The 19424-nt window shown below is 40.7% G+C and overlaps 1 protein-coding gene across 1 annotated transcript in view; it reads right to left on the reverse strand.

Annotated features, from left to right (window-relative positions):
* Positions 1-19424, reverse strand: part of SORCS1 (sortilin related VPS10 domain containing receptor 1) — a 673129-nt gene that overhangs the window by 336211 nt on the left and 317494 nt on the right. The gene's annotated exons all lie outside the window — the stretch shown is intronic.

Consider the following 19424-nt stretch of genomic DNA (forward strand, 5'->3'; position numbering starts at 1 on the left):
TAGAGGTACTAAGGGAAAAAAAAATTCTTGAATTTCCTTTTACTTGCTCATTCATTCATTCATTCATTTATTGTTTACTTAAGTTTTGTTGTTGTTTTGTTTTTTTTAGCAGCAAATATTGACTGAGTTCTTCCTGGGAGCCAGTACCAGAACCTGGGGTTAAAATAAGGACTCTCTATGTGGAATCTTTGTCAGATTTTTTAAGACATCAGGCTTATCCTGTAAAGCTGTCAAGGCTGCTATCAAGAAATGATAAGCCGAAGGCTGGATGATTTTATACAAGCTGACTTAAAATATGACATATGGTTTTGCCTTTACATTTGCTCTGTGCTTTGCATTTTATCTGAGATTATATAATTCATATTTAATACATGAAATTCATTAAAGTTCTATAGAGGAATCAGCACTTAGCCTCAGACTAGAAAACTGCAGCAATGTTTGGAAAATGTAAACTAAGAGAGAATAAATACAGACCCAAAATGCAAAGTCTAGTTAAAGACTACCAGCTACTAACTGGATGTCAGATGTAAAATAATGTAACTTTTCCTATCCCCACCTCACAAAGTTTTTGTAAAGATGAGATGATTACACACATATACATTCATCTAAACATTTTGAAAACCTATTCTGTTTTAAATATATAAGGTGTTCTCATTACTCCCTCTTTCACATAAATGAGCTTTGGGAGAGAAGGAAGGAAAGATGGGCACAAAGAAGGGAAGAAGAAAGGAGGAAGGGAGAGAAGAAGGGATGGAAATGAAAGGAGAAATGAACTAAGCAGTTGTAGACAGGTAATATCCAATTTCAACACTGTTCTCTCCTGTGTATTTATTTCAGACTTCTTTGTAATTCCCCCGAGTTGGGTTTGTATAGGAGGAACATAATGAACCATGGGTGAAACTTTGTAATAAATGGAGCCAAATGGTTTGGGCTAGATAATCTGGGCTTTATCATATGAACTTAACCAGCTCCCATTGGTTGCTGGGAAATGGGATGCTCACATGGCCCTCCAGGGATCCAGGTGATCCCCACTCACCGTGCTAGACTCGGGCTCTACCAAGACCTCTGAAGTGGGAAAAACAGTGTTGTAGCTCCTGGGAAAATTTAAGCCCTCATACAAGTATAATCTTCATGAGTCTATAAAATTTCAACTAGTAAAGACAGGGGAAATGGGGGAGGATAATAAAACTGTGGGAACCATTTTCCCTTCTGCAAATCAAAGAATTAATTTCATTTTCTGTCTGGTTGTTTGCATTAGCAGTGCAGGGAGGAGCTGGGAAAAAGTGGCTATTCCTATAAGAAGAGGATGGTGCTCCCTGTCCAACTTCAACTTGCTTAGATCTGGAATTTCAAACTGAACAATGAGAGGCAAATTTCAAGCTCCATTTACTTCTAGCAAATCAGGACTTCTTGTCTCAATGTGAGTACAGACAGACTCCTTCCTGGGCCACTGTGTTTACAGATGGCCATGTCTACTAAAATAACTGGTTTGGTAGAATTTGGCTTCATACTTCATCAAAATGTCAGTAGCATCACACCTCCATCACAACAGAAGACGGAGGAAAAGAAGTCAAGAGTGGAAATAATTACAAAAGAGATGATAAACCTCTGAATACATTATCAAATTTATTCCGTTAAATTAGCACATCTTAAGGCTATTGTCAACCCAGAGATAACAATCTTCTCATGATGAACATCTGTGATCTGACAAACTACTCTGGCTCTAAATGCCCGGATCTCACATTCCATTAAAGAAAGAAAGAAATTTAAGATTACCTAAAAGGCTACCATCCTAGATATGCACTAGGAATACATATAATTTAATGTGCAGAGGGCTCTGTGCCTGACGTCTGCACTCGGGGGCTTCAGTCCCTCTGACAGCCTGCCATGGAACAGGCCAACTATGCCTATGGCAGAACAGGCCTGCAATTAGCAACAAATCACCATCTTGAAGTAATTGGTGAGCTCTGCCGACATGCGGGTCTAGAGTAAACCTGCAGGCAATGTCCCAATTTTTGCCTAATTATTTTATTTATTTAGGGTCATCTTCGGTGTTGACACAAAAGGTGATTGAATTGGAAACTTGTTAACTCTGGGGGTCTGCTTCTTTTTCTTCCAGAGAAAACATACGTTTCCATTCACAAGTCACCGACCTAGGGTTTGAGGAAGAAAAACAAGATTCTTCATCTAAGAAGAAAGCATCCCACCAATTACACCAGGCATGGAGCCAGAATTACAACAAGCACTGCAGGGGTAAGAAGCAATAGATTTTAATTGGTGCCTAGGGGTAAAGGTCAACTCTCTTGGAACAATGGGCCTCTATGGTGGTAATTGACTGAGTCCTTCATGGGAGTTTGTAAATGTCAGTAATGCACTTCCAAATAGAAGCAGGAAGGGCTTGGGCCCTGGAAACAGAGACAGCAGTAACCACTTGAGAAAATATGTAAATCTGATGGTTAAATAACGCAGTCATAAACCATAAGAGGTGCGTACACACAAACACACCACAAAAGGTTTCAAAAGCAAACAGACTGCTTCTCGTATCAGATGAGTGTCTTCTTGAGGTCCAGTGTCTTTTTTCCTAGCAGATGTGCTTAGTCGCTCAATTGTGTGTGGGTCTGTGGGACCCCATGGACTGTAGCCTGCCAGGATCCTCTGTCCATGGGATTCTCCAGTCAAGAATACTGGAGTGGGTTGCCATGCCCTCCTCCAGGGGATCTTCCTGACCTAGGAATCGAACCCAGGTCTCCCGCACAGCAGGTGGATTCTTTACTGCCTGAGCCACCAGGGAAGTCCAGCAGAAGTTCGGCTCTTTTCCTAGATGCCTCCGGAATTCAAACACACTGATTATGTGAGTCAAGCTGGATGGGTGGTTTGGCTCCTAAAGCAACAATCATCCTTGTGAAATTGGGGTTACTGGAGAGGAAAGCATCAGCATTTATTATTGCTGCTTTTCCAAGAGAATTTTTGGCCCCTTTTTAAAAGTAGTGGCAAAAAAGATGAACAACTACTAATTGAAACATTAGCATTCCCTGTCGATCCCCCAAATCAGAAGGACCTGACTGAGCCCCCTTGACTATTTAGACTGCTTCTCTTATGGCCATGTTTCACTCCATTCTTCTCATTTCACCATCATCCCCCAATATTCACCTACTCCCCTGATCTGGGTGCTCTCCTAAGTGTTTAATAAGTTTCCTATATTTTTAAAATCAACTATTAGGCTAACTGGAAAACTCTGAAAGAGATGGGAATACCAGAGCACCTGACCTGCCTCTTGAGAAACCTGTATGCAGGTCAGGAAGCAACAGTTAGAACTGGACATGGAACAACAGACTGGTTCCAAATAGGAAAAGGAGTACGTCAAGGCTGCATATTGTCACCCTGCTTATTTAACTTATATGCAGAGTACATCATGAGAAACGCTGGGCTGGAAGAAGCACAAGCTGGAATCAAGATTGTCAGGAGAAATATCAATAACCTAAGATATGCAGATGACACCACCCTTATGGCAGAAAGTGAAGAGGAACTAAAAAGCCTCTTGATGAAAGTGAGAGAGGAGAGTGAAAAAGTTGGCTTAAAGCTCAACATTCAGAAAACTAAGATCATGGCATCCAGTCCCACTACTTCCTGGCAAATAGATGGGGAAACAGTGGAAACAGTGGCTGACTTTTTATTTTTCTGGGCTCCAAAATCACTGCAGATGGTGATTGCAGCCATAAAATTAAAAGACGCTTACTCCTTGGAAGGAAAGTTGTGACCAACCTAGACAGCACATTAAAAAGCAGAGACATTACTTTGTCAGCAAATGTCCGTCTAGTCAAGGCTATATGGTTTTTCCAGTGGTCATGTATGGATGTGAGAGTTGGACTATAAAGAAGGCTGAGCGCTGAAGAATTTATGCTTTTGAACTGTGGTGTTGGAGAAGACTCTTGAGAGGCTGTTGGACTGCAAGGAGATCCAACCAGTCTATCCTAAAGGAGATCAGTCCTGGGTGTTCATTGGTAGGACTGATGTTGAAGCAGAAACTCCAATACTTTGGCCACCTGATGCAAAGAGCTGACTCATTTGAAAAGACCCTGATGCTGGGAAAGATTGAGGGCAGGAGGAGAAGGGGACAACAGAGGATGAGATGGTTGGATGGCATCCCCGACTCAATGGACATGGGTTTGGGTGGACTCCGGGAGTTGGTGATGGACAGGGAAGCCTGGCGTGCTGCGGTTCATGGAGTTGCCAAGAGTCGGACATGGCTGAGCGACTAAACTGAACTGATTAGGATAAACAATGTGTCAAAGGAGCATTGTAAGGAGCACTTCTAAGATGCAAAAAGAATAAAGCATATAAAATATATTATCAGATTGTTGAGATTTCAGAAAACCAAAGGTACAGTGCCTAAACCAATGCCAAAGCCATACTCATCTCTACCTGCCTGTCTTTGCAGACAGGGCCCTGCTGTATGCATGTTTGTATTTCTACTGCCTGCCTGTGCCTGCATGCTAAGTCACTAAGTCTCCTGTGTCTCCTGAGTTGGCAGATGGATTTTTTTTTTTTTTTTAACAACTGAGCCACCAGCTCTGTGGTTATCTACTGCCTAGCACTCAATAATTGTTGGTACAAATAATTATAATTTTTTTGTTGTGAATGCCATGACCCTCTGTAATACTGGTGTGCTTCATTGGTCAATCTAAGCCTTCTCCTGATGTTTTTCTGATCATCCAAGACTACAGTCCTCTCCAGATTCTTAGAGCCTTTGTCATCTGTACCACATAATCCATCTCTTCTATCCAGCACTGTTCGTTAAGTGCGTCCTCACAAAGGGAATGCAAACTCCATAAGGGCAATGTGAAGTTCACACTGTTTTTTTTTTTGTTGTTGTTGTTGTTGTTTTTTTAAATTCACCAATACATTTACACTTTTTCCAGTAGTCATGTATGGATGTGAGACTTGGACTATAAAGAAAGCTGAGCACCAAAGAATTGATGCTTTTGAACTGTGGTGTTGGAGAAGACTCTTGAGAGTGCCTTGTATAGCAAGGAGATCCAACCAGCCGATCCTAAAGGAAATCAGTCCTGAATATTCAGAGAAGGCAATGGCAACCCACTCTAGCACTCTTGCCTGGAAAATCCCATGGATGGAGGAGCCTGGTAGGCTGCAGTCCATGGGGTTTCGAAGAGTTAGACACAACTGAGTGATTTCACTTTCACTTTTCACTTTCATGTATTGGAGAAGGAAATGGCAACCCACTCCAGTGTTCTTGCCTGGAGAATCCCAGGGATGGCGGAGCCTGATGGGCTGCTGTCTATGGGGTTGCATAGAGTCGGACATGACTGAAGTGACTTAGCAGCAGCAGTATTTATTGGAAGGAATGATGCTGAAACTCCAATACTTTGGCCATCTGATGTGAAGAGCCGACTTATTTGAAAAGACCCTGATGCTGGGAAAGATTGAAAGCGGGAGGATAAGGGGATGACAGAGGATGAGATGGTTAGATGGCATCACCAACTCAATGGATATGAGTTTGAGTAAACTCCAGGAGTTGGTGTTGGACAGGGAGGCCTGGCGAGCTACAGTCCATGGGGTTGCAAAGAGTCGGACACGACTGAGTGACTGAACTGCACTGAACACTTGCAAAGAACTGAGTACAAGCCAAGGTGTTCAATAAAATATGTCAATTGATTTCTTAAATGTGTACCTCCAAACCTCATCAATAGTTTTGTCTGATAAATAGTTGAGATAAATGCTGAATATATCAAATTTATAAGGTAAATTTTAGTTTTATTAATTCAATTTTAATAATGTCATCCTTGCCTGTTTATTGATTTTATAAAGACAGGTGAAAATTTATAATAAATGTAAAAATTTTATTATTATTATTATGTTAGAATTCTAATTTAATTGGGTCATGAGGACTTTAATTTTGGTTTGATTAGTCAGTATAGTCATCTATATTTCCATTTATATATGTACAGAAAATAGGTACAGATAACCAAAATAAGTACATGCTTATCTATTTAATATCTGCAAATCAATCAATGCTATGTATGCGCTGTGATCTGTGAACACTGGTTTCTCAACACACATACACTGAAAGATACTCTTCATCTTCTTTTTCCCTTCCCCTTTGACAAATATTTGCTTCTCTGTGAAGCCTTTCTTGGGTCCCCAAAATAGAATTCTATGTACATAACTCTTATGATTCATAACTTCTATTCTGTAGTTGACTGTTTATATACTCATCTCCTCTGCCAGACGGTACAATCCTTAAGAGCAAAGACAAAGTCTTCTATTTTATTCCACTTCCTAGTTCTTAAAAAAGATATGGCACAATATAGTCATTTAAAAAGATTGGCTGAGTTGACAAATGATAGCATCAGGCATGACCATATAATTCGAAAGAGATAAAAATGATAACAATGAGACTACCTACTTGCTATGTGTCAGGCACTGTTGTTCTTTGCCTGATATAACTCTTCTCCTAACTATCAATAACTCTTGATATGGACACAATCATTTTGTTTTAGAGATAAGGAAACAGTATTGTGGTGAGGTTAATAACAAACAAACCAACAAATGAAACCTTATCTAAGGGTACATACCTAGTATGTGGCCTAGATGGAATTTAAAGTCAGTCAGACCAGCTTCAAGGTGTATTAGATTAACTATTACACATGATTAATGACTCTTCTAGGGCTTCCCATATGGCGTTAGTGGTAAAGAACCCACCTGCCAATGCAGGAGATGTAAGAGATGTAGGTTTGGTCCCTGGAGAAAGGGAAGATGCCCTGGAGAAAGGCAGGGCAATCCACTCCAGTATTCTTGCCTGGAGAACCCCATGGACAGAGAGGAACCTGTCGGTCTACAGTCCATGGGGTCGCAGTCAGACACAACTCTACTAAGCAAAAATTCACAATGACTGCCTTCAAATGACAAAGTGTAGCTCCATGGTAACTGAAGATAGATGCTGAGTTGAAGCACCTGACAAGTGCAGAAACCAGCAGATGTCCACATACATAGAAGAGCCCATTCCATAAAGGGATGGGGAGCAGCTAAGGGAGGCAGCATTAAAAGGACAAAAGTTCATTAAGCCCAGGCAGTGGCGATGATATTTGAATCTGCCACTGGGAAGCTGGGGAGCCTGAATTGAGGTCTGCTACTCCTCCACACTTGAGTCTAAATTGTTTTTCCTTCCTGGCAAAACCAATTTCGGCCACAGCCATCAACATCTTTTCCCCCTTTGAAAGTACTGAGGAAGAGCAGAGAGATAAAGGTAAATTGTACTCCCTCTGAAAATCTTAATAAGTTCCTAGTGAATGAGCCAGTCCTCCTCTCTCATAGATCTCAAGACATTCTTAATCTACTGCTGAGAATACATTTGATTTTATTATTTCTTTTCTTCAACCTTATGAGTTCACTGTGCTTTTACTACCTTTCTCTCATCAGCATTTTGTTTTCTAAATGTTTTGTACTAACCTCTACCATCATCCCTCTGAGCTTAACGCCTGTGTCTTTCCTCCTATAACTTTTCTCTTATCTGTGAGAGACAGTGTATTGAGGCTGTTTTATTTTCCCCCATTCTATACTTTTTGGATTCATCTGCAATCGTCCTTTTCTCCACAACAGGTATGCTCATTTCCTGGTTGGGAGATGCTGTCAATCATGGAGACACGTAGTATTCCAGTACCCAAACAAGCACACACAACCCCAAGCAGGTAAAGAAGAGACTGCTCCGGCCCAGGCATCAGACTGTATACGCTGTACTACAGGCCTTTTTGCCTATGAAGATCGTAGTCCATCTTGTACCAACAAGGTATGGTATTTTGTCCTGTGAAACCTATTGTAAGTAGTTGACTTCGAGGGTTATGGAACGAGAAACATGTCAGCAGCTAGGGACCCAGCACAATGAGAAGTGGATTCCTAGAAGAACAGAGGGAAAAACCATCAAAAGAAGATTTGGTCAAGAGGAAGGTCAGGTCAGAGAAAGGAATTGTTTAAATGGAAGCAGTCCAGCTCCTGAGGCTAGAAGTATTCTCTTAATTTCTCCTGGGAAGGAAAAAAGTAGTGATTTTATTAAAGATTCATCAACATCAACTCTGTTTTTCCTGACAGCACCAAAAGAAAGCTTGGAGTAGATCTGATGTATTGGAGTGAAACATCCCCACCCTAGTAAATATGGCACATTTCCTGTAGCAGCGGTCATTCATCTCCATCCATCATGATTGCAGCAAGGGCTGTTCTCCAGAAACAAATGTTCTAGATACAGTGTGTCAAACACCAATTGATGGAAACCGCTGAGAAACCACAGGGAGTATGCAGGAAGCAAACAGACCAGAATGTTGAAAAGACCTCTGACCATTTTCCACAACACAGTATAGCTTGGAATCAACCTGAAATAATGCATCTGACCTTCATAAAAGGGTAATGGATGGGCATTTAACATTAGGCCAGTCAGACTTCAGAGAACAAGAATTCTAATAAGGACAGATGATGAGTCAAAAATAAATAAATAAGGAGGTAGGTAACTAAATAAAAAAAGATCTGCTCCCCAAAGAAGGTTACACAGGTAGCCTATTTGGCATATTTGAAGGATGACCAGCCTCTGATACAGGTTTCTTTCCATCTTTGAGAAAACTTCTGTCCACTGGCCCACAGAAACAACTATCTTCTGAGACCCATTCATTGGTATAAGAAGCATACAGTTTCCAGATCACTCTTACTTTAATGATATTTCAAGATTAATTCAGGCTCTCTCTACCCTCATTAAGTACATTTGTTAAAAAGGAATAACACCAAAAGACAGAGTTCTATTTCCCACACTTTGGGAAAGAAATACCACCTAAAGTCAACTAGAAGGCATTACCTAAACTTAGAAATGGTTGACCTCGGGGTATTTATAGGGCTTCCCTGGTGGCTTAGATGGTAAAGAATCCACCTGTAATGCAGGAGACCTGGGTTCGATCCCTGGGTTGGGAAGATTCCCTGGAAAGGGGAACAGCTACACACTCCAATATTCTTGCCTGGAGAATCCCATGGACAAAGGAGCCTGGCATGCTACAGTCCATGGGGTCACAAAGAGCTGGACACACACAGCAACTTTCACTACACTCACTACTGGGTATTTATAAACATTCTGCTTATTTGAAATCTAGCTAGTTACTTTAATGTGGCTAATAAAACTCTGAGTTATAGCATCAACATTATAAACTCACCTTTATGCAAATATAAGTTGTTTCCTTTTAGATCAGTGATTCATAATTAATATTTAATGTATCAGACACTTATATGTGATAGACACAACATCTTACAAATGAGGAATAATAAATACATGATCTTAATTATGCAAGAAGCTTCTTTCTAAGAACAACAAAATGATATGCATGGCTACTTAAAGCTTCATGAAACAAAACAGTGAATTACTAGTTAACCTGGTAAATTCTGGAAAACCAGGCACATTCTAAATCTGCCTTTCTTTTCTTTCCTTTTTAAATTAGTGTTAGAGAGACAGAGATAAAAGTCAATAAAAATCAACTGTGTACCTACTCTGTACCACACTGTGTTAAAATAAAATAGACTGGTTTGATAAGATTTTTCAACCTATGGATGTTATCATAAGTGCTTTGATTTATATAAAATAGTACAAAGTATATGGCTGTTTCAAGTGTAGTTCCCCATACAGAGGGGGAATGGCTTAGATCAGTGGTTTCATTTTTTTTTTTTTCTTTCTGTTTTACCACTGTGTTCTGTGTATCCCAGGAGTTCCAGAGGGCTCCCCAGGGCCACCTTGGAGTGACAGGGGAGTTTGCAGGTGGCCACTACTCCTGGCGCTCTGCCTATTTCAAATAGAGCACTTTACACTTATTATTCTGTAGCTTATTTGAAACCCAGGGGCTTGGACGACTGTTGGAACATCACCCAGAGGAAAAAAATGTAGATGTGGCATGCTTTCTTGGATTTGACTTGATTTTTGAAGGCTCAAGAAAAGAACAGAACAATGTTTGATGGACTGAAACAGTATAAACACTCAGCTGTACCCAGGAAGGATCAAAGGACGTGATCTCTCCCTTACTCCCTTTAGCCATCATTGCCCAGGCTAAATGCAGGCAAGTTAGTATTTGTTTCCAAAAAAAAAAAAAAACCCCCACAGAAAAGTCACTTCAACTGAAGTTTGGAAAATACAACTTCCGTTCTGTTTCCGGATTCCTGCATTGTACTTCTTTATGAATGAAACATACATTATTTTTTAAAAGATTAGAGGCAAATGCATGATCTTGTGTATAAAGGGACAGATAAAAGACTTAGGGTAGAATGAGCAAGTGTTGCCTGTCTGCCAAGGGAAATGCCACGCACCCCCTTTGATGTATTATACAATACACTTGCTCCCCTCGGCCTCACCAGATAATGCCAAGTGAGTGCTATGCAAAGTCCTGGAATTTTAAATATTAATCATGCTCTTCTTGGCTAGAAAAGATAAAATTATATAATTATAAAAAAGATAAAACTATGACTTAGAAATTATTAAAACCTACAGGGATTTTTTTTTCCTTTTAACTCCTTATTTATTTACTTAGAAAAATTAATTTTATAATTAGAGAAAATCAATGAGTCAAAGCTAGTTTCACACTGTATTTTTCTTTTCAAGATCCAGCCTAAGAGTCCAAAACCCACCTAAGTTTAGTTCAAATCCTCAGCCATGTGTTGGGTATGACTGGACCACAAAACCTTGTGTTCTGATTGTTAGAGACAAGAAAGTGGATCAAGTCACAATATCCCATCTAGGACCCTGCGTTCTAAAGGGGTGATTACACAGGGTCAAGAACAATTATAATCAGGAGAGAGAAGTGCTGCAAACAGAAGCAGATGCCTGGGAGATCAGGGGGAGTGAGAAAGTTTTGTTAGCGGAATTGATTCAGTTTTATGGAATAGGTGGCATTTGAGGATGACTTTAACTCAGACAATAAAGAATCTACTTGCAATGCAAAAGACCTGGGTCGGATCCCTGGGTCGGTAAGATTCCTCTGGAGAAGGGAATGGCAACCCACTCCAGTATTCTTGCCTGGAGAATCCCATGGACAGAGAAGCCTGGTGGGCTATAGTCCATGGGGTCTGCTAAGAATGGGACATGACTGAGCGACTACCACTTAAAGCTTTAATCATCTTTGTTCTTTATTTGCCAGCTGCATGCAGCCTCAGGCAAGATACTAAACTCTCAAGACTCAGTTTCCCTATCTGTTAAACGCAAAAGCAGCATGTTAAAACGTCCAACATCTTTTAGGTCCTGATTCAACAATTTCATCATTCTTCCTAAGAGAAGATGAGGACACTGCCAAGCACACTTCTTTTCTGTCCCAAAAGGTCACATGCGTGCTAAGTCACTTCAATCATATCCAACTCTTTGTGACCCTATGAACTGTAGCCCGCCAGGCTCCTCTGCCTATGGGATTCTCCAGGCAAGAATGCTGGAATGGGCTGCCATTTCCTTCTCCAGGAAAAGGTCACATACATACATGATATAGACCACCCAAGCAAATGACAAGAGGAATTAAGCCCAGGATATAAAAGTAAGAGGCAACAAGTCAATAATCACATGCTTATTTAGAAAGTGCCACATACAGTACGGTAATTAAAACCTAAACATCTGGAGAAAACGCAAACAGTGTTTCATGTTGGCATGTATCAAGAGACCAGCAAGAATGATCAATGTGTTCTGGAGAGCCAGGATCCTATTTATAGGATGAAAGTCTTGGAAGGCTCTCTCAGCAGGAACGATATTAATTAAGTGGTGATAACACAGAAAGGAGAAGGAACTGGGATATGCAGGGGGCACAGGAAACATAAAGAACAAATAATCTCTAGGTCTTTGCTTTGCTGGGAACACACTGTAAAGAGAGTATAAGCATATAACAACTAAATGAATTGGCTGTTCTGAGTTTTTAAAAAAAGCAAAACAAAACACTTTTTTTTCCTTCTCTCTCTCAATGAATTCCACTTAGGATTTTGTATTCTTTAATCCTTGAAGGTGTTCTACAACACTGCAGGAAGGAACATAGCTAAGGTTGGTTGGGAGTGATGGGTAAGGTTTTATGGACAGATGCACATGGAGTATAAAGAAGTTTTCCTTTTTTAGGCAGAAAACAAATAAACTCAGTGAGAATATAAGACTTAGATTTCAGTATTGATTTTTTTTTTCTATGATACATTTGTATTCTTTTCCCCATCACCCCCTACATCCCAGATGTCCATTTCAGGTACAGGTTAAATCATCTTTCCTCACAGAAGATTATATATAGGTAGCCAATAAACTACTTCTGAATCCAGCAAGCCTTGGGATTTATCATGAACTGGGTGGGTGGGGCAGTGCATTCCCTTGGAGGCATAGTGACAGATAGGTAGCCTGCCTCTCCTCTGACACCTGTACCCACTCACTCTTATAACTTTTGAGCCTACCTCATATATCTGAGGCCAGGTGCTGAGTTCCTCTGATATAGAGGATGCTTGAGCTAGGATAATACCTGGGAGCCAGATTTCTATGTCTCTCAGTCAGTTCAGAATGCCTAGACTGACCTAAGATGAGATTATAGTTTTTACTGTAACAGACAAATCCAAGGAAAGCTGCTGTAATTTACAGCAGGCTTGCAGAGAAACAGCCAATGAATGATCATCAGTTTAAACAGAAAATATGGGCCTGTTTTGTTCTGGAGGCTGATCCCAGTAATGCCCCTAACAAGCTGCCTGGAAAGCCAGGGCATGATGCCCACTGCTGGAGACATGTTGATTGAAGAGCTGTGCTTGTCCTGACAAGCTGCTAAAAATAGCAAGAAGAACAGGAAGGCAAAACAGGTTCCTGGGAATGTAAGACAGTTACTCCGATGTCAGTTTTATTCCAATTGCTCTCACTGATATGAAGAGGAGAAAGAAGTATCTGGTACAAAAGATGTTAACTTCCTAGACAGCACCCTGGAGACTTAAAAGAATTAATACAACCCTTTAAAGGAGACTGCCATTTCACTGGAGGATGCAGAAGTCCTAGGAGAATCAGAGCAAAGCTGAATGCCTTTGTCCTGCATAATTAATAGAGCCTGGTATTTCTTTTCTTCTTCTTCTATATATTTTTTTAAAACATAAACTCTCATTGATTGGGGGAAATATATTCACACTGTAAAATGTTGGGCAGGTACTATCTCTTTGGTTCAAGTATGTCCCTTTGGGGGGGAAAGTCCATATTTCATGGTGATAAATTCACCTCATAAGTAGAAAAACTGAACACAAATATACTGCTATGTCAACTTTATTGATTTTTGCACCATTGTAAAGACCTTCATCGTCCTCCAATATTTCTTAAATCTATCAGCATCTCAGAAAGTGACCCTGAAAGCCTCATTTATCTGTAGAGGAAAAGATCCCTTCTCTTAGGTTCACCCATAAACATTGTGATTTAAACAGCTCAGGCCTGCCTCTGCTTCTGGAAGGGAACCTGTACTGAGAAAGCAGTTCTCAGAGGCATGGGCAACAGTTTCTTTTTCTCTGGAAAAAAGAATAGCTGGGTGTTAATTTCAGCTAAATGCCCATAGCCAAATGTCTTTTTGAAAGTCCTGTGAATAACTATAGTTAACTATGCACCTTGATTGACATTGATATATTGACATCAATAGGTTTGATGGCAGGGCTCCTTTCTGTATTCAGTTCAGTTCAGTTCAGTCGCTCAGTCATGTCTGACTCTTTGTGACCCCATGAATCTCAGCACGCCAGGCCTCCCTGTCCATCACCATCTCCCGGAGTTCACTCAAACGTCCATCGAATCGGTGATGCCATCCAGCGATCTCATCTTCTGTCGTCCCCTTTTCCTCCTGCCCCCAATCCCTCCCAGCATCAGAGTCTTTTCCAATGAGTCAACTCTTTGCATGAGGTGGCCAAAGTACTGGAGTTTCAGCTTTAGCATCATTCCTTCCAAAGAACACCCAGGGCTGATCTCTTTAAGAATAGACTGGTTGGATCTCCTTGCAGTCCAAGGGACTCTGAAGAGTATTCTCCAACACCACAGTTCAAAACCATCAGTTCTTCAGCACTCAGCTTTCTTCACAGTCCAACTCTCACATCCATACATGACCAATGGAAAAACCATAGCCTTGACTAGACGGACTTTTGCTGGTAAAGTAATGTCTCTGCTTTTCAATATGCTATCTAGGTTGGTCATAACTTTCTTTCCAAGGAGTAAGTGTCTTTTAATTTCATGGCTGCAGTCACCATCTGCAGTGATTTTGGAGCCCAAAAAGATAAAGTCTGACACTGTTTCCCCATCTATTTGCCATGAAGTGATGGGACCAGATGCCATGATCTTCATTTTCTGAATGTTGAGCTTTAAGCCAACTTTTTCACTCTCCTCTTTCACTTTCATCAAGAGCCTTTTTAGTTCCTCTTCACTTTCTGCCATAAGGGTGGTGTCATCTGCATATCTTAGGTTACTGATATTTCTCCTGGCAATCTTGATTCCAGCTTGTGCTTCTTCCAGCCCAGCGTTTCTCATGATGTACTCTGCATATAAGTTAAATAAGCAGGGTGACAATAAACAGCCTTGACGTGCTCTTTTTCCTATTTGGAACCAGTCTGTTGTTCCATGTCCAGTTCTAACTATTGTTTCCTGACCTGCATACAGGTTTCTCAAGAGGCGGGTCAGGTGGTCTGGTATTCCCATCTCTTTCAGAATTTTCCACAGTTTATTGTGATCCACACAGTCAAAGGCTTTGGCAGAGTCAATAAAGCAGAAATAGATGTTTTTCTGGAACTCTTTTCCTTTTATGATGATCCAGCGGATGTTGGCAATTTGATCTCTGGTTCCTCTGCCTTTTCTAAAACCAGCTTGAACATCTGGAAGTTCATGGTTCACGTATTGCTGAAGCCTGGCTTGGAGAATTTTGAGCATTACTTTACTAGCATGTGAGATGAGTGCAATTGTGCGGTAGTTTGAGCATTCTTTGGCATTGCCTTTCTTTGGGATTGCAATGAAAACTGACCTTTTCCAGTCCTGTGGCCACTGCTGAGTTTTCCAAATTTGCTGGCATATTGAGTGCAGCACTTTCACAGCATCATCTTTCAGGATTTGAAATACCTCAACTGGAATTCCATCAGCTCCACTAGCTTTGTTCGTAGTGATGCTTTCTAAGGCCCACTTGACTTCACATTCCAGGATGTCTGGCTCTAGCTCAGTGATCACACCATCGTGATTATCTGGGTCGTGAAGATCTTTGTTGTACAGTTCTTCTGTGTATTCTTGCCACCTCTTCTTAATATCTTCTGCTTCTGTTAGGTCCATACCATTTCTGTCCTTTATCGAGCCCATCTTTGCATGAAATGTTCTCTTGGTATCTCTAATTTTCTTGAAGAGATACCTAGTCTTTCCCATTCTGTTGTTTTCCTCTATTTCTCTGCATTGATCACTGAGGAAGGCTTTCTTATCTCTTTTTGCTATTCTTTGGAACTCTGCATTCAGATGCTTATATCTTTCCTTTTCTCCTTGCTTTTCACTTCTCTTCTTTTCACAGCTATTTGTAAGCCCTCCCCAGACAGCCATTTTGCTTGTTTGCATTTCTTTTCCATGGGGATGGTCTTGATCCCTGTCTCCTGTACAGTGTCGTGAACCTCAGTCCATAGTTCATCAGGCACTCTGTCTATCAGATCTAGTCCCTTAAATCTATTTCTCACTTCCACTGTATAATCATAAGGGATTTGATTTAGGTCATACCTGAATGGTCTTGTCGTTTTCCCTATTTTCTTCAATTTAAGTCTTAATTTGGCAATAAGGAGCTCATGTTCTGAGCCACAGTCAGCTCCCGGTCTTGTTTTTGCTGACTGTATAGAGCTTTTCCATCTTTGGTTGCAAAGAATATAATCAATCTGATTTCGGTGTTGACCATCTGATGATGTCCATGTGTAGAGTCTTTTCTTGTGTTGTTGGAAGAGGGTGTTTGCTATGACCAGTGAGTTCTCTTTGCAAAATTCTATTAGCCTTTGCCCTGCTTCATTCTGTATTCCAAGGCCAAATTTGCCTGTTACTCCAGGTGTTTCTTGACTTCCTACTTTTGCATTCCAGCCCCCTATAATGAACAGGACATCTTTTTTGGGTGTTAGTTCTAAAAAGCCTTGTAGGTCTTCACAGAACCATTCAACTTCAGCTTCTTCTGCGTTACTGGTTGGGGCATAGACTTGGATTACTGGATACTGAATGGTTTGCCTTGGAAAGGAACAGAGATCATTCTGTTGTTTTTGAGATTTCATCCAAGTACTGCATTTCAGACTCTTCTGTTGACCATGATGGCTACTCCATTTCTTCTGAGGGATTCCTGCCCACAGTAGTAGATATAATGGTCATCTGAGTTAAATTCACCCATTCCAGTCCATTTTAGTTCTCTGATTCCTAGAATGTCGACATTCACTCTTGCCATCTCCTGTTTGACCACTTCCAATTTTTCTTGATTCATGGACCTAATATTCCAGGTCCCAATGCAATATTGCTCTTTACAGCATCAGACCTTGCTTCTATCATGGGGCGGCGGCCAAGAGGTGCAACCCCACATCCAAGGAGCGGTGGCTGGGCACGGGCGCAGGAGGGCCAAGAGGAGCTGCTCCATGTTCAAGGTCAGGAGGGGCAGCAGTGAGGAGATACCCCTTGTCCAAGGTAAGGAGCAGTGGCTGCGCTTTGCTGGAGCAGCCGTGAAGAGATACCCCACATCCAAGGTAAGAGAAACCCAAGTAAGATGGTAGGTGTTACAAAAGGGCATCAGAGAGCAGACACACTGAAACCATAGTCACAGAAAACTAGTCAATCTAATCACACTAGGACCACAGCCTTGTCTAACTCAATGAAACTAAGCCATGCCATGTGGGGCCACCCAAGATGGGCGGGCATGGTGGAGAGGTCTGACACAATGTGGTCCACTGGACAAGGGAATGGCAAACCACTTCAGTATTCTTGCTTTGAGAACCCCATGAACAGTATGAAAAGGCAAAATAATAGGATACTGAAAGAGGAACTCCCTAGGTCGGTAAGTGCCCAATATGCTACTGGAGATCAGTGGAAAAATAACTCCTTTCTGTATTACTTCTAAGCATTCCTTCTAGTTTTAGGAGCTATGTTTGGACTTTAGATCTCATTCTTCAAGTCCTGTTCCTGCTAACCATCTTGTAGCTTTCAGGTCACTACCACATACTCTGCTGCTACAGAAAAGCCTATGCTGACATTCAATATTTGACATGTGACTTTTAAAAACCATATTCCTTTCTAATGGCATTAATAAAACAGAGACTATCCCTAGATCAGAACAATTCTAAGGTCTCTTCTAGATATAAATTCCTTTATTTTGACTATATCACTTTACAAATGTAAACAACTCACCCAAAGACACCTGCTAGGTGGAAGCAGAGTCAGAGACTTCTTAGTTCCAAAAATCTCACACTGCATTTACTACTAGAATACAGGATCTTTGAAGGTGGAGAGCTGGCTTATTTCTTTCTGTATCTTATGGTGCCTACAATTGGTTGATTGTTAAATAAAATTTACTAAAAATGTGAACTAGAGGAAAAATCAATAGAGATTACAAGAATTGATTCAAAGCCAACAAACACAGCTAAATCTCATTATAAAAAATAAGGGATATAAGTTCAGCTCCTCAATTTAGGACTGTATACAACAGATCAAAATTGTTTAGATGTAATTGCTGATGCTGGACCAGTCATCAGCCAGGAAGGGCAAGATAGGAACATTCAGGGTAAATCTCTAAATTTGTGAGGCTGACATTATTTAACTGTGCTGCCCAATACTGTGGCCAAGAGCCACACGTGGCTATTTACATTCAAACTAACTAAAATGAAATTAAATGTAAAATCTGGCTCCACAGGCACACTAGCCATAATTTAAGTAATAGCTCCAAGGGCTTAGCGTCTATAGCACTGGACAGCTTAGAGGAACATTTCTATCATTGTAGAAAGTCTACTAAACACTGATATTTATAGAGGACGGTCACTACTATTATTTCCAGTAATTATTTGATGGAGGAAGAGAATAAAGATGAGCAAAGGAGAATAAAGCAAAGAGAAAACATGATAAGGCCTTAGCTATTCTGTGCTAAACACCTGAAGTGCCTTAGTTAATGTAGTCCTTAAAACTTTCCTCCTGAGGTAGGTACTATAATTATCCTTATTTTCAATTTGATGACACTGTGCTAGGTGAGATTAAGGAAATCGCCTTAGTTATATACTTGTTAATTGGCTTAGCTGGGTTTTTACTCAAGCCATCTGACTTCAGAGTCTATGCACAATGAGAAATTATGCTGCTCCAACTGAAAAACTTGAAATGTTTAGAGCCAGAAGAAATATTACACCCTATCTAGGCGGTTCTTAAACCCAGATATATACCAGAAGCACCTGAGGAACTTGCAGAAGATACAGTTCCCTGAGCCCTAAGCCAGAGCAACAGGGGCAGGGCAGAGGTTTGCACACCCTACCATGCCCATTGCTCTGCATCTACAGCAGAGTTGAGGATGACTATTTAGAGATGTACTAATCTACCTTCCATGGGCCAGATGACAAAATGTAGTACCTACCTACTTAAGGTCAATGATAGTACCTATTGACAGATCTGAGATGAGAACACAGGTATCAGGGCTACCAACATAAGAGAATTTGGCTTGGGACAAATGAACAACCTTTGTAAATTTCCTGATAGATATTCTTATCTATTCATATAACTTATATAATACTTAGAAATTATATGTCAGAATCATATAGTGCAAATTTTTTAAACCAGACAATGAATGTAACACCACTCTCCTCCTAAAACAAATAGGTTTTTCTCATTTAAAAGCAAATATTATTTTCTTCCTAAGAAAATAACATCCCTCTCTGAAGAATAAATAAACCCTATCTTCATGACAGCTCCCTGGTGCATCAGATGGTAAAGAATCTGCCTGCAAAGCAGGAGACTCTAGGTCAGGAAGATCCCCTGGAGAAGGGAATGGCTACCCACTCCTGTATCCTTGCCTAGAGAATTCCTAGGACAGAGGAGCCTAGACAGAGGAGAGTCCATGAGGTTGCTAAGAGCTGGACATGATTGAGCAATAACACTTTCACTGAAGAATAAATAACCTCTCATCATGACAGCAGTATAATGCAGTGGAAACAGGATGATCGCCAAGCAAGAAAGCTGGATTCTTGTCCCAACTGTGCCTATAACTCTGTGATGGAGGCAAGTGATTTCCTTTCTTTGAACTCTAGTTTCCTCATCGGTAAAATTAGTATGTCATATACGATGATGATCTCCAGGGTTCCTTCCCACATTGCCTCCAACCTGACATTTGTATGCAATCTGAATAAACTTTAGAAAGGAAACTTCCAACCTGCTTAGGACAATGCATTCACTTCAATTCTAGTCAATCTATTTA

Source organism: Bubalus bubalis, chromosome 23, assembly GCF_019923935.1.
Source record: "Bubalus bubalis isolate 160015118507 breed Murrah chromosome 23, NDDB_SH_1, whole genome shotgun sequence".
NCBI lineage: Eukaryota > Metazoa > Chordata > Mammalia > Artiodactyla > Bovidae > Bubalus > Bubalus bubalis.